The sequence below is a fragment of the Dermacentor albipictus genome, chromosome 7, assembly GCF_038994185.2.
Source record: "Dermacentor albipictus isolate Rhodes 1998 colony chromosome 7, USDA_Dalb.pri_finalv2, whole genome shotgun sequence".
NCBI classification, from domain to species: domain Eukaryota; kingdom Metazoa; phylum Arthropoda; class Arachnida; order Ixodida; family Ixodidae; genus Dermacentor; species Dermacentor albipictus.
The window spans coordinates 72,482,130-72,504,560 of record NC_091827.1 but is presented as its reverse complement, the minus strand read 5'-3'; the positions used below and the strand labels follow the sequence as shown (position 1 = coordinate 72,504,560).

At 44.8% G+C, this 22,431-nt stretch overlaps 2 long non-coding RNA genes across 2 annotated transcripts in view; one reads left to right on the top strand and one right to left on the bottom strand.

The window, feature by feature from the left end:
- Positions 1 to 22,431, top strand: part of LOC135916083 (uncharacterized) — a 30,399-nt gene that overhangs the window by 721 nt on the left and 7,247 nt on the right. The gene's annotated exons all lie outside the window — the stretch shown is intronic.
- LOC135916081 (uncharacterized) overlaps positions 11,529 to 22,431 on the bottom strand; it is a 28,999-nt gene continuing 18,096 nt past the window's right edge. The window contains exon 2 of the long non-coding RNA XR_010568840.1: positions 11,529 to 11,742. This is a non-coding gene — a long non-coding RNA (uncharacterized lncRNA). The remainder of the gene's footprint in view (positions 11,743 to 22,431) is intronic.

Genomic DNA, 22,431 nt, shown 5'->3' with positions numbered 1-22,431 from the left:
TATTATATCAGTGTCACACGGCCACTTTCAATCGCAATCGAGCCCAATACCGTTCAAAATTCTCGACTGTAATTGGCTTCCTCTCACGGCTTGCTCAAGGCGGGCACACGTGACCGAGAAATTCTATCCTAATCGGGTTTTATCGCCATGGAGAGTGCGCGGTGGGACACCCGTATTACACTACACGAAATACGAACTAGCGCTCTACATAATCGCATCTATTTCTAGTGCGTGAGGCTTACCATTGACTGTCGCTACAACTAGCCAACGTTTTGTTACTTTTGTGCTACAGTGGGCCGTCACGATCCCCTTTATATTTTAAAGTGGACAAGAGACAGCTGTTTTCTCGCTCGTAGAATCATGAAAAAGTGGGCTTGTGCTTGGCAATGAACTCTGACCGACACGTTTGCTTCCGGCCGGAGCAGCAGACGCAACAACTCGCCGTTTGTAGGCTGCCGGTCGATGCCGGTATCCCTCGAGAACGGCAAGATATTTCCCTGCCGTAGAGAGATCTTTCCAGGAACGATTCTTGAGGTGACTTTTATCGCTGAATGCGAGCATGGCCAAGCCGGTTCGCCGTGCAGAGCGGAATCGGAACAACATTTTTCGACGAGTTCGCACTGACGCAATGCAGTCAATCGGCTCGTTGGTAGTGCAACGGGCGGCGCGCCGACAGAAAGCCGCGTCCACTAGAGACACCTCTTACGCGACGTACATGCCTTACAAGTTTCCAACGTTGTGCGGTTCCTTTGGCCGATGCACCGCCACGGCATCGCTCTCTGCCATTTCTGCCGCGGCCGTACCTGTTGCCGAGCATACGCTTAACTTGATTGGGCGGAGTTAGCAATGATCCAGACCTTGCGGAGTACAGTGGTAGTATTTGATTACGTGATCTTCAGGTTGGTTCCAGATCACGCGGTTTTAAATTCGCAATAGATGGTTTTTGATCACGTGATCTAAAAATCTGTACGCCGTGAAGCCGGCTGATGACATCCTTGTACTACGTTTCTCAGAGATGGTAGTAAAACGATGTAATGTAACGCAGTTTACTGCGTCATCCCAGAGTAATTTTCTGGTGCAAGGTATTCTTCAACGCTCATGAGCAGCAAAAAGCCCGATGTCAGCCAACTTTTGCTTAGAGTGTATTTAGGACAGGTAGTGACTGCGGATCCGGATCATGAGACTGAAATAATCAGAAGAATAAGGATAGGCTGGGCTAAGGTGCGTTTGGCAGACATTCTAAGATCATGAACAGCAGGTTGCCATTATCCCTCAAGACCAAAGTGTATAACAGCTGTGCCTTACCCGTACTCGCATACTGGGCAGAAACCTGGAGGCTTACGAAAAGGGTTTTACTTAAATTGAGAACGACGCAACGAGCTATCGAAAGAAGAATGATAGGTGTAACGTTAAGGGTTAAGAAAAGAGCAGATTGGGTGAGGGAACAAACGCGAGGTAATGACATCTTAGTTGAAATCAAGAAAAAGAAATGGGCATGAACGGGACATGTAATGAGGAGGGAAGATAACCGATGGTCATTAAGGGTTACGGACTGAATTCCAAGGGCAGGGAAGCGTAGCAGGGGGAGTTAGAAAGTAAGGTGGGCGGATGAGATTAATAAGTTTGCAGGGCCAACATGGTCACAATTCGTACATGACCGGGGTAGTTGGAGAAGTATGGGAGAGGCCTTTGCCCTGCAGTGGGCGTAAACAGGCTGCTGCTGCTGCTGCTGATGATGATGATCTGGCAATCGAAGGCTCCTGAAGCCAAAGACGCACTAGCATCTCTTGATAGTAGGCCATCTCGCGTCCCAAACTTGGGTAGTGCAACCAGTACGGCTCCGTTTTGTGAACATTGGTAGACTTAGCTTGTATATCTATGGTTGGGTAATTTTTTTTTACTAGGCACTAGGCACATGTTTCTAGCAGAAGAATAGACTTATACTGTCTGCCCTAATTTTGTGGGCAGAACAGTTTAGCCGGAGCTGGCAGTATAAATCTTTTCTATGGCAGCCGCATTACGCTGTGGACTGAAGGAACAACCCTCTTGCACCGAGTAACGCGTTCACATTAGAGAACGACAAATATCTGAGGTATTCAATTTCCTCATTATTATTGTACGCAAAACGAAATTGGCTAATATTAACAATCAAGACACTTATCCATTATCGTTCGAAGGTCGTGAAATTGAGCAAAGGCTGCAGAAAATGCACACCACTTCAAGGTAAACATGTAATTTTTGAAATAACTTTTCTAGTAAGGATATATTTCCTTTTCATTGAGTAAATATAAAACTGAAAGAGAAAAATGATGTATCGAAACGAATGCTACTAGTGGTGCTCAACGAACTCAATCAACGAAGCTTCAATGATTGCTGTCTGTCGATACTTTGGTACTTTTGTACGTACATTTCTATACTTGCTGTGGAAATTAAAACTGCCATCAGCCACACCCACCTTGGTGGAATAGGAAATATTCGATCAGCCACAAGCCTTTACGTGAGTGCTGCAATTTCTGTAAAACGTGAGACACGGCCTTCATCTTTCGGTCTGCCGACATCAATCATGATATCTTAAAGGTGGTGATGTTATCTTTTTATGCGTGTCAATATGTCACGTAGAACCTTAAAAGGGTGCCGCCAACGCTTTTTCGCCTACATTTTGCTGCAATCGGCCTTCTTTCCACCTATTTATCAAAACTTGTTGCAGAGAAATTTGGTTCATGGCTTAAAAACGAAGGTTACGGCGCTAAGTTGACGAGGGCGAAGTCAGACACAAGCGATATGTATGTCGTTTATGTCATTTGTATCTCGCTCGGTCCTTGTATGGTTACCGCAGCAGCCTTTGTTTCTGTGCCCAGCATGTTAGTTTTTCTATTTTTGTAATCAGTTTTTGTAAATCATTTTTGTAAGTACTATCACGAATCAAATAGAGGGCAAATAGTGATTGCACAGTTTGATAGCCAGAGCTTTTCATGCTCACGTTCTTCACGCAGTACCTCACCTATCATTTCAGATATGTTCCGGCCACTGTAAACGAAACCCAGTTTGCTGTCGAGGAATTAGCAAGATAGCAGCGAGAATCGAGTCAATTGAGTGCTTTGGATTAACAAACTTTATCAAAAACCTAACCTATTACCTCAGTTCGCTCGAAAGATCCCGTAGAACATCGCTTTCCTGTGTATGGTGCAGTATTGCTATTATGCGTGATTATAGGCATTGTATTCACATCCGTAGCGCAGAGAACACATGAGCCTGGGGAGTCGAGAAGAACTGAAGGAAATACGCAATGTTTTTCTACACGTCATTTGAAGCGCAAATCCTTTTACTGAATGTATGTCAACGAATCAACGATTGCAGCAAGAGGAAAACAGAACCACAAGAATAAAAACCAATGCCAATGAAAGAGTAAAGTTGTCATGCAGGTTGCTTTGGTTATAGATGCGTACTGCTTCAAACATTCGATTGTCAGGCTGAAGATTGTCTTTTCCCTGACGATTCCCGAAACCATTCTTTTACGCATGCGAAACCGATAACCGACCTAATCTTGTTTATCTAGGCCAGTTTTTTTATGTAGTCAGAAGCTTTGGCTAAGGCGTGTCGGATGTTGTACAAACATTAAGCTGAATAATGTATTATCAAGGCCGTAAACGCAGATCCCCTCAAAGGTGTCCAGACACATTTAGAAGGTAGCACGACTACGAAAAGGGCATGACATATAAAAAAAGATGAAATAAGTCGTGGCAATTCAGCAATACTGTCTATTCCTTGTTCTTTAGGTTTTGTGTGCTCCATTAGCCGGGTAGCTCAAGTTTCCAGTTGTAGATTGGAAATCAAGGTTAGAGAAATTCGAAATGGCATGTAGGTAATCAATTACAGGTAACACGCAAAAATTTATCCTGGGTACTACATTTCGCAATGTTATTTGTTTTGCACGAATACACTCACAAACACAACCACTACAATAGAATTTAGGCAAACACATATAAGAGGGGTGAAAGGAAAAAGTTTTCAGGAGATATAAATTATACAGTTGTTCTATTAGAGCACCGTCACAGCATAGAGTAGAATAGCTCATTATAAGTCCCATTTGCTACAAGATTTATTAACTGCTCCATTGTCTAATTCATTTAGGAAAAAAAATAGTAGTAAACACTGTTTGTTGTGCAGTGATAGGCTGAGATCTTTCTGTTGTTATCACAGCGAGGGATATAAACATTTACCAAGTGGTAACAACAGCTATGAACGGAAGTTACCTCGAGCGATCTTTTGTTCTAGACCAGAATTAGCGATGCAAAGCATGAGCAAAACTACTTTTTCACAGCGGCATTTGCCGGCCTTTTAGGACTACGTCTGCAATACTTTTTGGCATAGAGTTTGACCCTCCATTAAATTGGTGGCGGATAGGTTGTGGTCGGCACAGGCTAGGTTAGTGCAGGGCGATGGCACATAATCCGGCAAGACATGATTTGCAAAGTCAGACACAGCTGCATGTGGGGAAAGTACCTGTACCTGTATACCATGTCCGGCTGTGTAGAGAGGATTGTTGATCTTGCTGATCGCTTGGCAGTCGGAAGGCGGGTATCGCTAAACGGCGCTGTTTTTGGCACGGAATTAGCCTGCTCAAATAGAGAAACATTTACACCGCGAGGAAGGGCATCTGGTGTAGCAGATTAGTTGAATTTATTCATAATGTCGCTAGCAATTAGGGCACGGAGGCAACAGACTGGGCGAGAAGTACGGCAATGTTGCCGATGTGGTAAGGGGCCTAACTACCATGTCAGTTGCAGCAACGTCAACAGCACGTACAATGACACGAACGGGAATAAGTGAAAATGGCAGTGCTATATGACTTCATCGAACACGCTGAGCGTCTCCTTACCTTCCCAATACGAGGGTCGTTCAAAACGTTGGTACACAAGTTGGCACTTTACAGATATATCTCTAGTATAACAGTCAATTGAAACAATACAAAAGGAAACGTTTAGCTCAAATTACATCGTCCAATCAACTTCGAAGAGTTAAAAACGCTAGTATAAAAACTTTTTCAGCCATAGAAACACTGGTGGCAGGAAGCCACTGGTAATGAAGCCACCATCATCATAAATGACGGAACAAGATGTCTTCGACTAAATGGAATAGAGGTTGTGTCCGAGATGAGTATTGTAAACGAGGGATATAACTGGCTAATTCACAGCGCAATCATCTAATCGCATGGTTAGCTACCACCAATGAACATTTTAACTTTGTTTTCCAGCATGAGAACAGGCAAAGATAATTCTGGCACCAACGGTCCTGCGATCTCACCTCCGTTTTCAACGAATGAAACTTCCCTTTGGCCGTAAGACTCAGTGGCTCCGCCGCGACACAAGTGAGCTACTACTGTGGAACGCTATCGTATCACTTTGTTGGGCATTTTTGTAAGAAAAAGTTCCCTGGCAACAAATTATTCGTGCGCATGTTATTGCCGGTTTCTTATTCAGGCGGCGAGTGCTTTGGCGTATCTTGCTATTCCGTATCTTGCTATCAGTGGCTGACGGCGCTAACGACGACACGCACCTAGATATGCTCCACATCACATTCGTAACAAACATTCATAAGCACCCCGCAGGTGCTTTCGCAAATACACAACATATGACATCCCAGGCGGCACGTCAGGTCGGGCCAACGTTGGAAACATATTGGCACTTCCTGGCCCAATGGCGGCCCAAGATTAAGAGCGTGGTTCCAATATTGGCAGTGCCATTCTGAATCCTGGCTCAATGATGGCTTAAGGTTAACAGCATGCCACGAATATTGGCTATGTCATTCTGATAGAGATACAACGTTGGCCCAAATTACACAGTCAGTAAAGAACATTGGCTGTGTCATTCTGATAGAGATTCCAATGTTGGCCCCATGTTACACAGTCCGTAAACAATATTGGCACTGCCGTTCAACGAGGTGGAAGGTATTGGATCGACTTTCGTATGGATTTGCCAATATGGGTTACTAGTTGGCTTTCTTTGGAGGACATCGGCCCGTAATAAGCCAATTTTTGCCTCGTCGGTTTTTAGTGCTCTACGACTTGCTGAGATTGAACAACCTGTTCTGAAAACTAACGCATTGATCACAGGCACACTGCGCAGGAACCAGAAATATGTTCTCCCATGTTAATTACATGCATGGTACACCACCATTTTTGCACTTCACCTTCACCGAAACCCGCCCCCTGAAGAGAAAAGCCAGTGCACCAGGAAGCAAGCAGGGGAAGTTGCATAAAATGAGCCGCTGCTTTATTCATCGTGCATGGGAACATGAGCTTTCCACAAGAAACAATGGTATTGCGAATTTGCCGGCGCATGCTATATTGTGCATGTACGCTCCGCGGCTTTGGAGGATCAGGATTCTGAGGAGAATCGAGAATTACACTGCCACAGGGCTGGTGGAACCGTATAATATTGAATCGAGATGGAGCGCATATGTATTAGTGATACTTTTGTTTGTTTGTTTAGCATGCATGGCACGTTGCAGTGACATAATCATCATGCTCCTATTCCAATATCTTTGTTTGTCGTGCATGTGTGGTAAGCTCCTTGTATGAATGCCCCTGACAGAAAAAAATAAATTGCACGTTTTGGCTCTTCCGTGTCAACAACTTCTTGTCTTTGACTGTAGTTGGCAATGCGCATTCCCGATTTTTTTTCGGCCTACCTTTCCGTCCTTCAGCGCCCACTTGCCTCTCCCCCACGCACCCACGTGAGCCTGGTCAATGCTAAAAGTCAAGCGCTCAGACAGCTATGCTGTGTCGAATTGGTGGCTCTCGGAGGCACCGGGGAAAGCGACAAGGTCACTATTGTCCTGCTTGTCTCCCTCCGTCACTGCCGCCCCAAAACGTGGTTGGGCTAGGTGCAGGGGAAAGTGCCGTTTACGCAGTTTTCTTCATTCACCCTTTCCTTTCACTCTTTCCTTCTATATATCGCTAGCACGCCTACTGGGTGCAAGACCGCCTGAGTGCTTGCCGTCTTGGCCGTTCTTGTCAGCGCACTCCTATCATGAGGAATGCTCGCTTGCGATCATCATTCCTACTGAGAAGCCTAGATGTTGAAATACGCAGCAAAGTGGCCATGAATTTTTATGAGTGTTAGAATTAATATAGGCGGAACAACTAGGGAAAATGTCAGGCGCTCGTGGCGACCGTCTTCAATGTGGGATGAACTCGGCTACACAGAAGCATGGATCTTACAATGGTGAGTGCATTTGTTTTGCGCATGCTATGGGTTTTATAAGGAGCAATATAACCCCAGCAATGTCATGCGGTATATATATTACTGAAACAGGCCTGGCTATTGTAGAGTGCCTGTTATTACATAGCTCTTTGTTATTCGCAGCATTTAAATAGTGCCCGGTGTAGAACACATGTAAATCTCTGTGAATTTCACCAAAATCCTAGTTCTATGATATTATCAAGCCATGCGCATGGCCTTAACCTGCTAGTGATGCTGAGGAACCGCGCTTCTTCTCATTGTTCTTGGTCAAGCATCATTTCCAGCCGGCAGTATTTCTTCCTTTCCGTATAATAAATGCCTCTTTTGCTAGTGTTTCCTGCCGGAACTTCTCGGTTTCCACATTAAAAATTTCACACCAAGGCCACATGGTGTCTAGTCTGAAACTAGGCTTTTTGTGCTGTAGCAGGTTTTGCTGCAATATTTTAATTATAAAGTGCTACACAGACTATGTGTAGGGTGTAAACAAGGCGGACGGATTGTGCCGCATTTTATGTTTGTTTTAAATATTATGTTACACCTTCTGCGAAATATGCCATATATGTCGAAATATTAAAAAGTGTTACCTGAGAAATAAATCTCTTCCATGAAAGTTTCATGATTCACCCCTTCGAACTCTCTGCTCAGACTTATAATATTGTTGCGGTATGGCGATTTTTCAAATGAAAACAGTGCCACATACATTTGTCATACCAACATCACTGATAACATTTCTTTTTATATTACAGTGCAAGCATCTCCTCCAAGTAATGGTGAAGTCGCTATGGGAAATGGTAGCAAGTCCAAAGAAACCACCACGTCAAAGAGGGTCTGATCAGCCCGCCGTCAACCAAGCACTGACCAACCTGCCCACCGACGTCAGCTCCCTGCCCTGAATCCCCTGGCCGGCCCACCACCCTCGACACCTTGCCCAATTCCTATCCTGAGTGCAGTGCCTGTAAATAAACTGTTCGAAGATAACCAAGCGTCACCCATCTAGGTCCATGGAAAATTCCTGTTTGTGAAAATGTATTCGCAAATAAACTGTCATAAAAGTACCTTTCAGTATTCTTTTATTTTCATTTGCAAGTATAGATGACTTTTGCTTCTTGACATCTTTTGTCGAGCTTTCCTAGATACTATTGAGGAAGATGGTATGGAGACAATTGCTATAAAAATGCCGTTAGCAAAAGGTTTGCAGTAAGACTGGCTGCGTGCTCTAGAGCCAGCGTATCTAAAATATTCGTCATGCAAAGGGCATTGGCTCAAAGCTGGCATTAATAATGGCAACGATATGGCTCAACACTGGTCCTACGCTGGTGCTGCATTGGCATAACATTGGTCCAATCTTGGCTTTAACGCTGGTCCTACGCTGGCAGCACAATGGCTGGTGCATTGGCATAACAATGGTCCAATGTTGGCTTTAACGCAAGGCCAGCATTGGTTTTGGTTGCACTTTGCCATTATGCCAACATTGGTCTAATATTGGCACCAATTTCTGCCAGCATTGGGCCATGGTTAGACCATTGCCTGTGTGCTGCCTGGGATGCTTCTCAAAAGCAGTGTTGAATTGGTGTGGCGTTGAGAAAGTTCATTACCAATTCTGCAATACGTAGATGGCGCTTCAAGGTTTGCCTGCAGTGCATTCGGGGGGTGCCAACTGTAAGGGAGTTGGGGGACGTGTAGTCTTACCTGAGAATCCTTGATACCCGACACTTTTCACGATAGGACAGGAAGAAAAGCACGACATATCCAACTTAACACTGTTTGGCACGTAAGGGTAAAGATTGAAGGAGAGGTATTACTGGCTGAGCCTTGCACCCTTGTTTTCCCATGAGAAAGCTGCAATTATCTTGAGCAATTTCTTTCTGTGGACGTCCGGCCTATTTCGCACTTGGATATGCCATAGGTCACTATCTTACTGAATTTCAATATTCCATGGTATATGTCGTACAGCTCAATTGGTAGGGAAGAATCTGAAGCTTTGGGACAGTTGAAGGAATGGGACAGCTTGTGTATCTCTCGTGCTGTTAGTTTAAACAGGTTCACCAACTTCTCACGAGGTGGCACTTGCATACCGAGAACCTGGTGGAGCTTGGTGGTGCTATCCTTCCAAAGGGGACGCTCATAATATCCATTCAACATCAATCTTGGCTGTAGTGATAGACGTCTTCCGCAGATGAAGGTTTCTGTTACTAGAAGGTTTCTAGATAAGAGGTTTCTGTTACTGCCTCTCGCACGGGCCAAAAGTGTGTATTGTTTCAATTACACCTTTGTCAAATCTAAACCGCTCTGCAGAGGCTCATACCGACTTGTCTACAAAAACTCTCATCAGGGTCGTACTTCAAAAAATACTAAGTTTAGGCCTAAGTTGAAAGAGGCGACGTATATTGGAAAAACAATGTGACAGTTGAGGGTGGAAGGGACACTGCTATTGCTCCCCACAGTAAGGTTGGTGCTGTGCATAGCGAATCAGCTTCAATACCTCCAGAAGCTGTCATGTTGTTGATATCATATCTTAAACTTTTAAATGTTCGGTGCTGCAAAAATTAGACTAGATCACAAACATGCTGGCTACATAGCAATGCAAGCTAAGACATGCTAAACGGTAGGAGCATTTTAAAGCCTGATGTCGCCCCGCATAAAAAGCTTTGATTATTCGGCATATTTGTAAACAACCCGGGATAATCGCGTGAATAGTTGGCTGCGCAGGACTGCATGTAACGAACTTAATTGCGATTTGTTTGGGTGAATATTTACATTTCCTAAATATTGATATATTTCAGCTTTCAGCAATGTGCCAATTTATACAAGAGAACGTATCCTGACAGAGCTCTAAAATCGAACGGTTCCATGCTCGATGATGTTACATTTGTGTGCGATGAAAGGTAAAGTATAGGAGACGTATCAGAAGCAATTGAAAAATCAGAATCATGGCTTGGCCAAACAGTGAAGAACAAGGAATGTGCTGACAAAGCTGACATCATGTTTGTTGAATTTGGTCTGCGGTACCGTCTTCGGAGTAGAAAGTAAGGTACTCATAAAAGAACATTTTCTGAAGGGAAACCACTGAACACACAATGGTCCATTGGCCGTCTAAAAGACGTCATGACAAGATCACCTAGGTGTCTTGAAAATTATTATAAACGTGTACGAAACATCTTCAAGATATCTTGACAAGATACCTAAGACATCTCGAAAATTCCTTACCAAAACTTTGTCGGACATCTTAAAACATCTTCTAGCCGTTGTGAAGACCGTCTAATGCACCATGAAATAAGGGATATGAGAAGTTTTGCGAGATGTTTTGTAGTAGGTTTAGAAACAGTTATTAGATGTTTTGTAAACCTTCTTGTTGTTTTAAAAAACAGCTGTAAGAAAGTTTGCGGGATTTTTGTAGCCATCCTTAATTAGTTTTTCGCATCAAACCGATTTTTTAAGAGCAAGGTACGATACCTTGTAGTCAATATTTGTGTGCGTGGCCCTATAATTTAGTAGAGCCATTTGTTGAATGAGGACAATAATGGCCCCAAGATGACGTACGTACAAAGCATTCAAAGCTCTTTAATAAATGGAGGCGCTTCTGTGCAGGAACATTCATTTCAAGCATCAGCACCGTAAAACTTTATCGATAAGGTCCACATTTTCATTCGGCAAGGGAGTATTTCCAAGAACGACAGCAACATATACCAAACCTGTCGACTTAATGCAGAAGCAGTATTGTCAGACGACTAGCACTAATGTGAGATTTTAAGTAGCCTCTAGACCCTAAAATATTGAAATCCAGAGTGTCTCTCCTTTCAGATTAGCTGCCAAACGAAATGTTGCTACGCTGCGGTGATCTCACTAGAAACGGCATACACTGCACATATGCGATGGTCTGGGAAGACCCATGATCACTTTCCTTTCCTTATCAACATTATTGAAAATTTGCGGATGGAATAACACCAATGACTCCAGCAACACTATCACAGAATATTTTCTTGCATAGATGTTTGGTATACACATGAATTTAGGAACACAATGCGCCCTTCGACAATAGCATTATTTATGAAGAAGTTTAGTGTATCCTGGTAGTTGCTAAATTGACAAATGAATGCGAACGTTCCTAATCCTCGAAATGTTGAAAGAAAACTTGACTGTACCGGCCGCACCAATGACTATGGGCCATTTCCGGCAGCCCACCATTGCACCACTGAAATATTGGCAAGGCGACAAAAGTGATAACACATGTTAAAACCACGCTTGACACGAAGTAATATTAATGACACAAATGAGGCAATAATGTGGACGAGCATTTCAAATAATTTTTTATCAATCAAATCAGTAACACCACTACATAAACGAATGCTTTAATGCACTTCCTGGAGATTCGCTTATGATTGTTATCACATATTGGTCGCTTCATGATTCAGGTTGCTGGCTTTAACAGTTCCACAGGCTGATGCACGAGCAGACAATCTAGCTTGTTCCTAATGTTGCTTCAGCTCACATTTGGCACCTGTAATTAGAAGGTAAGACAAGATATTAACAAATACATGTTACACTGAAACTTCGTTATAACAAAACGGGACATAACAAATATTGTTTCAAGAAAGTAAAATTATTCTACCAATAGATTTGCCGAACTTGATTTGTCTCCGAAATACAAACTTGTTTTGTCTCCGAAACATAAAATGGCCTACCTTTGCAGGCTCAATCGCATTCCGTGGGGTTCAGCACAGAATCAGTGGCAAAACTTTCGTATTTGCGTTCAATGCGCCGCCGAACACTTCCTTCTCACAACTTCGCGTAGCTGCGTATCAGCAGAGGCTCATTATCGCCATGAAAATTTCTCTCACTGCGACGCCACGCAGGCTAGTGCCCCTTGGCTTAGTCTCAAAGTTTGTAGCTCTACAATCTGAGAGACCACGCCTCCCCTTGTGACACGTGCTGCTCGAATGCGCGATACGTTCTTGGCATTGCAACGTGCAACCTATTCAACCGCTTCACCACTTGGCCATGCTAGAGACAATATAACTGAAAGCACAAACAAAAGACCATCACACTGAAACAAAAAGCAGCTATCTCGAACACCATCCTGTCAAATGCTTAGCTATGTGTTGAGGACGCCGAAATTTCTTTTGCGCACGTGGTGACGTAGCGATTCAACTGGCTACAAGGCCGTCGTCAAATAAGTTCAAAATAGTGCACTTCATTAGGTACGCATAGCAGCGAAAAGCAGTAATCAATATACTGAAGTAACCTTGACCGTCCCGCTAATGCCGTTATAAAAAGATCTGATAGCATATGACTGATAAGAGCTCCCACTCATTTGTACTGAAGCTTTGCGTCCAAACAACAACTTAGAAATTTGACCTGCACATCTTGCGTATGCAAACGAAATAATGACATTGCTGCGATTCAGCCTTTTGTGTAGTATGATAGGAAGCACCAGTGATACTGACGTGAAATCCTGATTCTTGACGATAACGAATGCCTTATCTAGAAGGCCAATATCATGGTCAGACACTGCCACGTCCTCCGCAGGTATGTCGCAAGCGACATTTTTCATTTTCGCAACATACACATGCTCCCTTAAGCACTTTTCCAAAATTCATCTCTTGTTCAGGTAAACGTAGGCGCAGTTCGCACATAACATACCTATGCCAGGCCAGAAAACCATTTGATAGCCTGTCTTTCGCATGTGCCAGTTCATGCTGCAACGTGAAGGCAGCTACATAGTGGCGTCGCATTGACTACGCGGGCTTTGAGAAACCTCCATATCACGCATATGAGCGCTCCACCATTGAGCTATGTGCGTCATAATAACGGGCTGTGCGTAGTTCAGCATGTTCTCTTGGGCCTAGTGGTACATTTCTCGGCCCATTATGCGTTGCTGGTCGTCGCGCAATCATACTTCGCACTGGCGACGTGGCCTTGCTGAGAGAGGTGTTCGTTAACCGATGACGCGCACTTCACGCGTTCGGCACGGCAGCTGGATCATCCTGCACTCAGGAAACTGAAACTTCCAAGCTTGTTATGAGGCTGCTTAGGTATGTTTTATATTCTGCGTGTACTCATAACGCAGCGGACTTGTAGGTCAGCCATTTTACTAGCTGAGCAATTTTAGGACGAAAATTAAATTGCTTCATTGGCTTTTAGCATCATACGCGACTGTATGCCGGGAGTTTTTCTTTCACATATATGCGACTCGCTTTACCGCACCGGATGCGCCGAATTTTTTTCTCGAGTGCACTAGTTGACTCAGTGTGGTTGCATATGGTTGTAATTTCTTCGTGATCTCGCGTACATCGAATACATTCCTCAGGAATAACAGCAATCGTGTGCGCTGCTTTTCTGGAACCATTTTTGATATGCAGAAAAAGTGTCCGGCCGATGACCATTCAAAATTATTGTTGAGTTGCACAACATCGCTACAAAGCTCTTTGGCTGTTACCACCATTGCACATAGAAATCAGTTTAATACCATAACAATTTCAAGCAGTTATACGGCTGACCTGTTGCGCATGTCCGGGGTTAGGCTCAATTAAATTGAGTATGCTGTCGCTGGCAACCTCAATCTACTGTCAAGTAGTTTGAGCTTACTGCCATTTAATAGGGGAAAATAAGGCCTCGGCAGCGTTAACTAAAAGTCGTGTGGCGAGGTGAGGTAACTGGCCTGCCCGAACGCTGTTTTACGCAGCGAATGAAATTTCAGGGATAACCGCACGTCCGCTTTGCGTCCAGATTAGCGCAAATTATCCGGGGTCACTGCAAGATTTTTGCTTTATTCCTAACAACCAGATCTCTAACCGTGAAGTGAAAAGATTACGTCTCAGGGAGTACTATTATAATCCTGTTTCAAAGTATGCCAGTTAATGTGACTAAAAAATAAAAAACGACGAAATCTGGTTGGTATGCGTACTCGTAGATTAAATTAGTAGGACAAGCAGATTTGTCAAAAACCAAGTGCAGCAGCGAAAAACAACATTCTACTTTGACAAATTGTTTACAGTTACAACACTCATTCGATCGGTCCAAAACTTAGCGCTAATGAAGACACAAAAAATTACCGACGATTACGTTACTTCCTAATGCGAAATTTGAGTGCAGCAAATAAGCTGTTTCACCTTTTCGATAGATTGAGGCAAAGAAATCGAGCAACACATGTATGCGCTATCACATAATTTTTTTTATTTTTCACACGTATTCCTTTAACAAAGACTGCACTAACAGTTCTTGACAGTCATGAAGGAAGCTTTGTGGTCGGAGAAATAGACTGATATATGTTCGACTTGGTACACCAATGCTTGATTCTCAAAGACGAGATCTATACAAGTGCCTCGCGAGGTTGTCACAGCCGTGGGACGCGTTACGAGCGAGAGGAACGGGATGTTCTCCCGCATAAGTGTTAGGAAATTGCTGTTTGTCTTTATGTCAACATTAAAGTCCCCCACTACTAACATCGGTGTGGATCGATGGACGGTTAATGCGAGTTGCAGGAAGTGCACGACGTCTTTCGTGAGTGCGGTAGCGGACTCACGAAAGCGGTATCAGTCGGTCGCTGCTAGCGCTGGGGGGATGAAAGGGGGGCGGAGCTGGTTACGAGGCCGACGACAACGCCGACGCGAAACCCAGGAACGGACGCCAAAGAGCCATTTGTGTAGCCAGCCCTCCTCCACAGTCTCTCCTAATCCCTTCCATCATCCTCCCTCGCCCGGAGAGCCGACAGCGCGCATGCGCGGCGGCGGAGCAGATTCGTCGGCGAGCTGGTTACGAGGCCGACGACGACGCGAAACCCAGGAACGGACGCCAAAGAGCCATTTGTGTAGCCAGCCCTCCTCCACAGTCTCTCCTCCTCCCTTCTATAATCCTCCCTCGCCCGGAGAGCCGACAGCGCGCATGCGCGGCGGCGGAGCAGCAGATTCGTCGGCGAGCTGGTTAGGAGGCCGACGACAACGCCGGCAACGCCGACGACAACGCCGACGACGACGCGAAACCCAGGAACGGACGCCAAAGAGCTGCGCTCAAAAATATATATGGTGCACATACAGGGCACACTTATCAACTTATTCATTTAAAGACGCAAACATCTTAAGTATACACACCATAGGACCTTACACCAGTGTGTCTTTTGAAGTCCAACTTCATTATCGAGACCGCAATGACGTATTCACCTGCTCCTCACAACCTCGCATCGATGGCAGCGCAGTGAATTCGCTCTAATCGGACGCTCACTTAACGTACGGTTACCCCAGCAGTTTCATTCGCTGCATAAAACATCGTTCGCGTAGGGCCTGTTACCACACTTGGCCGCACGACTTTCACTTAATGCTGGCCTCATTTTCCGGACATATTGAATAGCTGTAAGCTCAGCCTACTTAGGGGTAGATTTAGGTTGCCGGCAACAGCACGCTCAATTTAATTCGTATTGAAAATTTGCCCGCTGCTTGGCATAGTGGAATACCTCATCCATCGTTATGGTGGATTAGATTATGGGTGACATGCTGGTTGATGGGTGGCATGATGTGCGCTGGGCAGCATGGTGGGCGCTGGGTGGCACGGCGGGCACTGGGTGGCACGCCGGATATGATCGCGGGCACAGCATGTCAAAACAAAGTTGTTTGATGAATTGAAGGTAGAGCCTTTGTAATTGTGTAGCTCATGACGGGCTATCTTTATGTGATGTTGAGTCTTGTCCGTATCTACACGTGGCCAAGTATGTGGCTATTTGCTTGCCATACGAAAACAATCTATATAGTACCGTACTATGATGCATGCCATCACACTTTATTGAAAAAAGCTTTACTGGACTTAAGCCGGTGACTGGCTTCTGGAAAAAAAAAAGCTCCGAAGGTGCTTGCGCAAAGAACCAAGGCGGTTCTTCGGAGGTGGTGCTGGGGACCCCATTGGATGGTCACTTATGTATTTCTCCAGGCGGTCTAATCGAAGAGTGCAATAAATATAGCAGTTAATGGTTTTGCAATGATTTTTAGGAATAAGTGAATAAGGGAAATGTGCTGCAATCACTTCAAGCGAAAGGTCTTTTCAACCAAAGTTTCAGGTAACAAAATGCAGCAAATGTTACACAAATATATGCTACCCAGTGCGCAAGCCAGATCAGCTCTATTTGCACTGAGAATGCACGCACATGCATCATATTGTTTTGTAGATTTTTATGGGATTTTAGCATGTTTTCTTGCCAAATCCATGCCTTTTCTCATCGTGAGGGTGGCAATTATGGGAAGTTTCGTCACATGGCAGCTGTACTCTAAGCCTCATGGGACGGATTTTTGGATTCGGACATTGCATAATTTGTCTACTCTTCGACCACCCAAATTCCTGTCAGATTAGGAAAGCCACGATTTGGCTACAATATCTCTAACGCATGCTGGAGAGCTGCAAGGTGAAAGCTGTCTGGATTGCCCACTCTCTCATTTGTTACAGTTTCCTGTTGCTTGTGCAGCTGGGGAGGAAGCTAGTCGTAACTTAACATGTGCCATACAGAAATATAAAAATTATCTAAAAGCTGTAGTGATGGCTGGTTTGCAAGTTTTATTTAGCTGGATATGATGCCCACCAATGTTTTAAAGTGAAGCTTTCTTTCTCTCATCGCCTAACATAACGGGCGCTGCTGCTGCTAAGGTCTCGTCCTGCATGCCGCTCGGTTTCCCGTGACACCAACAGATGACGCTCACCTCCGCGCATCCCCACCGGTGCTGCTGCGGCAGCATTTTACAGTTTGTGCATGTTGAACGTGGTGTGCTTATTCTAATTTCTATGCGACAAAAATACAGACGCTGGGCTGAGACAGTGTAAACATTACAATCGTGCTTAGCCTGAAGAGTGCACTTTGAGCTGGAATCTCAACAGTGTGTTGGCCACGTATGTAGAAGGACCCCGTAAACGCGCACCAGCAAGACGGCCCCAAGTCGTGCACTCGCTGTCGAGGACACCCAGGCCCGATAGAAGCGTCACACAGAACAGGAGCATCTTTGCTACGCAGGGAAACGTGGTGCAGACCGCGAACCTACATATACATGGTAGAGAAACAATTATAATAACTAATTCAAGTAGGCAAAGCCCCATAATTCAATTGTAGTTTAATACTTCTGGCAATATGCAGTGTGCCGTGTGAGGCAATGACAACGCTCAATTCCCTCTCAGAGATTATGAACAATGACTGGCAACAACGCCTCAAGCATACACGTCTTTCTGTGTGTTCTATGGACTATGCACACAAACAGCAGGGGTGCGCGCAAGGCAACTCTCTACAGCTACTCGCCACTCTCGTATAGCACTAAACGCAGCAAAAATTACACATTTACCACCATATTACTGTTAATTATTGTCAATCAAAGCAAACAGCGCACAAAATTTTGTTTACGCTGATTCCAACAGTGCATCGGATCCATCAATTTTTTGTGTTCTACTTTTCAATCTCCATAATGTTACTTCGCTAAGCTAACCTACATCTTAAATGTAAAAAAGTCTAAAGATGGATGTTAAAATAATACAAAGCAATCCGTTATGCTCGTTTGTTTTGAAAAATGGCTGTGGCTTAGGTAAGGTTAAGCCCAGGATGCGAAGCATACTAGCCTTTATTTTAGTTGTTGAACCACTGTTTAGCCTGGTGAACTGCTGTTGCTTGGCAATATTTGGTTCGGCTAGACGAAGAAACAACTCATGCATTACTGCTTCGCCTTCAAGAGTGGAACGCGACAGCGTTCCCGTCGACCCGCCAAGGGGTGTAAGACAATGGGCTACAGGGCAGCGACTACGCGCCCCGCATTGGACGCGGTGAGCGTCGAGCAAAGCAGCGTTCGGCGCGGCAACGAAATGTGCGCCTGAGCAAGAGACGCACGCCTTGGAAACAGCTAGTTTCTAAGGCAACACCGCATTCACTAGAGGCGCTTTTGTACCGCTTTGAAGCATCGTACTCGTGGCTCAGTGGTAGCGTCTCCGTCCCACACTCCGGAGACCCTGGTTCGATTCCCACCCAGCCCGTCTTGCAAGAGTTGAGCCAAAGCCACTTCTCCTCTGTCGTGACGTCACGGTGTCACGTGGTTTCATGGCGACACCGCCGCGCCTGAGGAGCTGGATTGAGCTCTCGTAATATGCTTCGCATAAAAAAAAACATTGTTGTAGGAAGCGGTATCTGCGGGAGATTGTTGATGCCAATGCAAGAATTACCGGTACTTTGATCCACAAAACAATCGAATCTGAGCAGACGAAGAAGGCCAGTTACAGCCACACTATATAGTCATTCGTTACAATCCAGGCTGGCGGCAAACGCTGGACCACTGCATGATTCCCAGCACCTTGCGTTTTTGGCAAGGTGCAGCCGTGGCGTAGAGGTAGAACACCCGCTTCGCGTGCAAGAGGTCCGTGGTTCGAATCCCGCTGCCGGCAATTGTCCACCGGATTAAAAAAAAAATCCTCGTGTTGATAATATTGCACAAACAGGCCTGGAGTGTGGCCTGATCCCGGTGACGAGATCCGGTAACGCACTCCCTCACCAGAGCAGGATTGGCCACCCTGGTGCAGTACTTGGCCAAAACCTCCTATATGAACAGAACAATCAAACCCCGGCCCTCAGTCCCCAGCAGCTGCGAAGCAACTGACCACGGCGGCGGTCAGACCTGCGACGCAGCAGAGGGTGCTAAGAATCACTGGCTCCGGACAGGCCGTCATTGGAATATCATTGGAATATGAACCTGGCAATGTTTAACGCTAGAACGTTATCTAGTGAGGCGAGTCTAGCAGAGCTATTGGAGGAATTAGAGGGCAGTAAATGGGATAAAATAGGGCTCAGTGAAGTTAGGAGGCCAAAAGAAGCATATACAGTGCTAAAATGCGGGCACGTCCTGTGCTACCGGGGCTTAGCGGAGAGAAGAGAACTAGGAGTCGGATTCCTGATTAATAAGAATATAGCTGGAAACATACAGGAATTCTATAGCATTAACGAGAGGGTGGCAGGTCTTGTTGTGAAACTTATTAAGACGTACAAAATGAAGATTATACAGGCCTACGCCCCTACATTCAGTCATGATGACCAGGAAGTCGAAAGCTTCTATGAAGAGGTGGAATCGGCGATGGGTAGAGTGAAAAAAAAATACACCATACTAATGGGTGACTTTAATGCCAAGGTAAGCAAGAAGCAGGCTGGAGACAAGGCAGTGGGGAATATGGCATAGGCACTAGGAATAGCAGGGGAGAGTTATTAGTAGAGTTTGCGGAACAGAATAATATGAGGATAATGAACACCTTCTTCCGCAAGCGGGATAGCCGAAAGTGGACTTGTAGGAGCCCGAACGGCGAGACTAGAAATGAAATAGACTTAATACTCTGCGCTAACCCTGGCATCATACAAGATGTGGATGTGCTCGGCAAGGTGCGCTGCAGTGACCACAGGATGGTAAGAACTCGAATTAGCCAAGACCTGAGAAGGGAACGGAAGAAACTTGTACATAAGAAGCTGATTAATGAGTTAGCGGTAAAAAGGAAAATAGAGGAATTCCAGATCAAGCTACACAGCAGGTATTCGGCTTTACCTCAGGAAGAGGACCTTAGTGTTGAAGCAATGAACGACAATCTTGTGGGCATCATTAAGGAGTGAGCAATGGAAGTCGGTGGTAACTCCGTTAGGCAGGATACCAGCAAACTATCGCAGGACGCGAAAGATCTGATCAAGAAACGCCAATGTATGAAAGCATCTAACCCTACAGCTAGAATAGAACTCACAGAATTAGCGGTAAAAGGGAAAATAGAGGAATTCCAGATCAAGCTACACAGCAGGTATTCGGCTTTACCTCAGGAAGAGGACCTTAGTGTTGAAGCAATGAACGACAATCTTGTGGGCATCATTAAGGAGTGAGCAATGGAAGTCGGTGGTAACTCCGTTAGGCAGGATACCAGCAAACTATCGCAGGACGCGAAAGATCTGATCAAGAAACGCCAATGTATGAAAGCATCTAACCCTACAGCTAGAATAGAACTCACAGAACTTTCGAAGTTAATCAACAAGCGTAAGACAGCCGACCTCAAGAAGTATAATATGGATAGAATTGAACATGCTCTCAGGAACGGAGGAAGCCTAAAAACCGTGAAGAAGAAACTAGGCATTGGCAAGAATCGGTTGTATGCGTTAAGAGACAAAGCCGGCAATATCATTACCAATATGGATGAGATAGTTCAAGTGGCTACGGAGTTCTATAGAGATTTATACAGTACCAGTGGCATCCACGACGATTATGGAAGAGAAACAAGTCTAGACGAACTCGAAATCCCAAAGGTGACGCCGGAAGAAGTAAAGAAAGCCTTGGGCGATATGCAAAGGGGGAAGGCAGCTGGGGAGGATCAGGTAACAACAGATTTGTTGAAGGATGGGGGAAAGATTGTTCTAGAGAAACTGGCCACCCTGTATACGCAATGCCTCATGACCTCGAGCGTACCGGAATCTTGGAAGAACGCTAACATAATCGTGATTCATAGGAAAGGGGACGCCAAAGACTTGAAAAATTATAGACCGATCAGCTTACTGTCAGTAGCCTACAAGCTATTTACTAAGGTAATCGCAAATAGAATCAGGAGCACCTTAGACTTCTGTCAAGCAGAGGACCAGGCGGGATTCCGTAAAGGCCAGTCAACAATATATCATATTCACACTATCAATCAGGTGATAGAGAAATGTGCGGAATATAACCAACCCTTATATATAGCTTTCATTGATTACGAGAAAGCGTTTCGTTTGATTCTATCGAAACCTCAGCAGTCATGGAGGCATTACGGAATCAGGGTGTGGACGAGCCGTATGTAAAAATACAGAAAGATATCTATAGCTGCTCCACAGCCACCGTAGTCCTCCATAAAGCAAGCAACAAAATCCTAATAAAGAAAGGCGTCAGGCAGGGAGATACGATATCTCCAATGCTATTCACAGCGTGTTTACAGGAGGTATTCAGAGACCTGGATTGGGAAGAATTGGGGATAAAAGTAAATGGAGAATACCTTAGTAACTTGCGCTTCGCTGATGATATTGCCTTGCTTAGTAACTCAGGGGACCAATTGCAATGCATGCTCACTGACCTGGAAAGGCAAATCAGAAGAGTAGGTCTAAGCATTATTCTGTAGAAAACTAAAGTCATTCTTAACAGTCTCGAAAGAGAACAGCAATTTACAATAGGCAGTGAGGCACTGGAATTCGTAAGGGAATACATCTATTTAGGGCAGGTAGTGACGGCGGATCCGGATCATGAGACGGAAATAATCAGAAGAATAAGAATGGGCTGGGGTGCATTTGGCAGGCATTCTCAGATCATGAACAGCAGGTTGCCATTATCCCTCAAGAGAGAAGTATATAATACTCTTATCAGTACTCACCTACGGGGCGGAAACCTGGAGGCTTACGAAAATGGTTCTACTCAAATTGAGGACGACGCAACGAGCTATGGAAAGAAGAATGATAGGTGTAACCTTAAGGGATAAGAAAAGAGCAGATTGGGTGAGGGAACAAACGCGAGTTAATGACATCGTAGTTGAAATCAAGAAAAACAAGTGGGCATGGGCAGGACATGTAATGAGGGGGTAAGATAACCGATGGTCATTAAGGGTTACGGACTCGATCCCAAGGGAAGGAAAGCGTAGCAGGGGGCGGCAGAAAGTTAGGTGGGCGGATGAGATTAAGGAGTTTGCAGGCACGGCATCGCCACAATTAGTACATGACCGGGGTTGTTGGAGAAGTATGCGAGAGGCCTTTGCCCTGCAGTGGGCGTAACCAGGCCGATGATGATGATGATGATGATGATGATGATGATGATGATGATGATGATGATGATGGCAGGCATGAAAATTTAAGGATGCCTGGCGCAGAACAAGATTAGCAATCTACGTCGCAGCGTACATGCGACTAATGTACGAGGTGCTTCGTTTGTGCAGCAGTTATTTTCCCATTCTTATGCTTAAATAAAATGAGTTCACTGAAAGTAAACTGAAAGTGTTGATTGGCCATATCCTACAGATTTCAATAATGAGAACATCCGAAATAAAGAATGGGGCTGAGATATGGTATAGAGCTTTATGATGTAAAGTTATAAACAGGGATAAGGCGCCTCCGTAAGGTTGGCGAACGATTCGATAGTAGGACCTCTCTTCGTCAAAGGCGGCCTGATAAGCCACCACTGTTTCTTACTTCTTCGTACACTTCTTA